The sequence below is a fragment of the Lissotriton vulgaris genome, unplaced genomic scaffold (genome assembly GCF_964263255.1).
Source record: "Lissotriton vulgaris unplaced genomic scaffold, aLisVul1.2 SCAFFOLD_464, whole genome shotgun sequence".
Classification (NCBI taxonomy): Eukaryota; Metazoa; Chordata; class Amphibia; order Caudata; family Salamandridae; genus Lissotriton; species Lissotriton vulgaris.
In genome coordinates, this window is record NW_028246675.1 from 92,067 (window position 1) to 95,607 (window position 3,541).

Here is a 3,541-nt window from a genome sequence, read left to right on the forward strand (position 1 = left end):
AATTTTAAAGTTTATGATCAAAATATAAATCAGTGAAGATAGAAGCAAGGAGAACTGAGTCCGTACATTAACTTCACAACATGAGCAGGCAGCATCAGTAATACAGAAGCGGTGAGAACATTCCGTCAATATGGCAGTGCAATGCAAAACAAGGGGGCTTCAGTCCACGTTTACGTGCCACCCACATCGCCACCCACTCCCTACTAACCCCAATCTCAGACCCAGAACAGAAACCAGAACAAGAAAGCGCAGAAGTTTAGAAAAATAAGGCCCATAGAACTAAATGAGGAAAAATAAATCTACCCCCCCACCCTACATCAATCCGGAGGCTACGGCCTACCCCCCCCGGCAAAGTGCCTGTCGCCCATTAAAGAACCCGAAGTACAGACCAAGAACAGAAGAGAAAGAGAGAAACAATAATGAAAAAGATTTTCACGCTTGAAATATCGGGAGGAAGAAAAGAACAAGCTATTCTACCACTCCCAAAAAGAAATAGAAGCTCGGAGGAGGGCCAAGAACACTTAAATACAGACTCTCAGCCCGCACCAGACCCACGCCCCAGTAATTATGACCCACAGAAGTATAAGGCATTTGCATCCGTGGATGAAGAATATTAGCGGCAGTATTGTCACATAATGCTTCTAAGGAGTAAGGCAATTCAGGTACGAGCCAGCAACAATTAAAAAACCCAGGGAAGATGTCCCCAGCAGCACTTATCATCGGATCGCCCGTACACAGTATTCCCACCCCATGGGTATGAACCAACAAATGCACCCAGCAATTTCAACCTCATGCGGGAAAAACATTACACAGTGCATAGTAACAATACCAAGTCATCAGTACAGTCCGGGTCCCCGCTAGCCAAACAGACAACAAAGTCAGCGCAAGGAATGCCGTCAACCCTGGCCCGAACGTCGAAAACCTTCCAGAAATGGCCACTGCTGAGAACAAGCCGAAAGAAGAACAAAGGACCAAGATGGCCGTCCTCGATGAAGAAGAAGCAGTGGAGAACGAAATGGATGCCCCCAAGCATCAAGAAGTCCAATGTCAAAAAGGATCAGCTTATCGAAGCAGACTGGAGGAGGCATTTTTTGCCTACGATGGTAAGAGGCTCCGGGGGGAGATGTATCAAGGAGGACCAACAGCCAAGAAGTCAGTGAGCGATGCAGAGGCAGCAGCTGCAGAGGTAGAGCCCCAGGCGTAAGAATGAGGGGTGACAATGTAGCCGAGTCTCCAGCGACGGGCAGAGTCGAGTCATTGTATCCATGGATCGCCCGCTGTACTGGAGAAGCCTCCCGAGACACAGTATCCACTTGGGGAGCATTTGTGGGCAGCAGGGGGTCTTGTCGTTTCAGGCGCCCCAGTGCAAGCGCCACCTCGTCCATCTTGCGACCCAGCTGGCAAGTATTCCGCTGCCAAGTCGTCCGGAGGTCCGCAATTGCTTCGAGGATATCGCTGTAGTCCAGGGTCCGCAGCGGTCCCACACAATGCCAGCCTCGGGTCGATGTCCGCGGTCCGCCGCGATGGGCAGGAGCAGGCTGGACAGGGCACACTCGGGACAGGGAAGCACCCCCATCCCCGTCCTCAGAGATCGGCGCCATCTTCGGTCCCTCAAGAGGACCCCAGCAGGAGAGAGCGGCGGCGTCCGTGGCACACAGGATCAGGCAGGGGCGTCGGCGATAGTACGGCTCACTGTGTAGAGCGGCTTCTCCACGGGCGCCCCCCTGCCACCGGATCCACAGGTCGATCCACGGCAGTGAAGGCACCCCAAAATGGTGTCGAGTCGGACCACCCACAGCACAACAAAAGAGGCGGCGGGGGTAGGGATCCCGTTCTGCCAGCACGCATCGTCACCAAAGCGGGAGTCTCACCAGGTCGGGAGGGGGGCCACACCGTCTACCCATGTAAGCAAAAGCGCCTCCTCAAACACCGGCACCTCCATGATCCTTCCCCCGGACCTCGATGCAGCCAGTTCCGCAGCGGCGATAGGGACAGGCTCCAGGGGTAATGACGGCAAACAGCTCGCGCGGCGAGTTCACCCTCAAACCAGCCAGCAGAGATCTCGGGAAAACGCGGTCACCAGCAGCGCGGTCAATCCGTCGCATCTCCGCAAGATTAGTCAGGATTTAAAACAGGATACCGGTGCGGGAGTGAAAAATTCGCGGAGCTGGGAGCCTACACGTCCGTCCTGTCGGCCATCTTGGCTCCTCCGAAAGATTCTCTCTTAAACAGTGCAAATGAGTACAATTTTGTTAGAACCCTGATAAGTAATGGATGCTGCTGGTGGATGTCAGTCTAAAATGCGCAATTATAAAAACACTATTGGTAACAAGAGGCATCTCACTCTCTACGGAGCATAGAGTTATTTAGCGGAAGAAACGTTCCACGTGCTATAATTATTCAAAAAACACACCAAGAAGTTCGAACCTCATAAATTCTTACAGGCATGATAGCCATCCGGAGCAATTCAGCGAGGGTCTGTAGAAGTTGATCTCCCATTACGCGGCCCTTTTTAAACTGTGCTTTCTGGTCACATGGAAACATCATGTGAGAGGAACCTGGGTAACTAGAATGTCTAAGTGTACTGAAATGAGGCCAAACAATGGCAACCAATGGGCAAACCGGAAAGCATAAGTATAAGATCACCTGTAATCTGAAGAATGATATAATTATATTCTGGAAAGGCTCAATTGATCAGCTGATGGAGTACAGTGGATATTTGAAGGACAGCCCTTGCATGTTAAGCTCAGCATGGTTTACAATAGGGAGATGACAGATTTTCTGGACCTCCACTTTTATGTCAGAGAGGGACGCATGCACAGCACTATTTTTAGGAAGGCTACGGCCTGCAAGTGTTCTCCATGCGACCGGTGCCCATCCTAGGTTGCCAATCAATAACATACCCTATGGGGAAATGATGCATGTTAGGTGCAATTGTATTTAAACAGAGACCTTTGCAGCTAACATAGAGAATGCAAAACAGCAATTTTAGATCAAGAGGCCAAGAGGACAGGGTTTTACATAAGGCGTACAATAGGATACAACAGATATCAAGAAGTAGCACTCTGAGAAAAAAGATTAGACTGACCAGAGGGAAACAGTGCCAGTTAGAATTCATCACTAAGTATACCAAGCTCAGCAAGAACATTTATAAAATCCTATGGAGGCATTGGCACGTATTATTGGTGATACCAGGGGTCAAAGAGGATATCCCACTAAACTGAGAATGGCATACCGTAAGGGCAACACAGTAAAGGATTGGCTGTGTCCCAGTTATGTAACATCAACTAAGGCCCAAACCCATTAAGGTTTTTTTACGTGAAATGACTGTAACATATGCAAATATGGTAAGAACAAGATTAAACAGTTTTACTACAATACTTGGTGTACTCACAACAAACGCTACCATATTAATTGCAAAACTAAGTTTGTGACATATGTTATTGGTTGCAAATGCAATTTTATATGTATTGCCAGTACTGTAAGGTAATTGAAATCTAGGATACAGGATCATGTCGGAGCCATAAGGAATAATGATAGG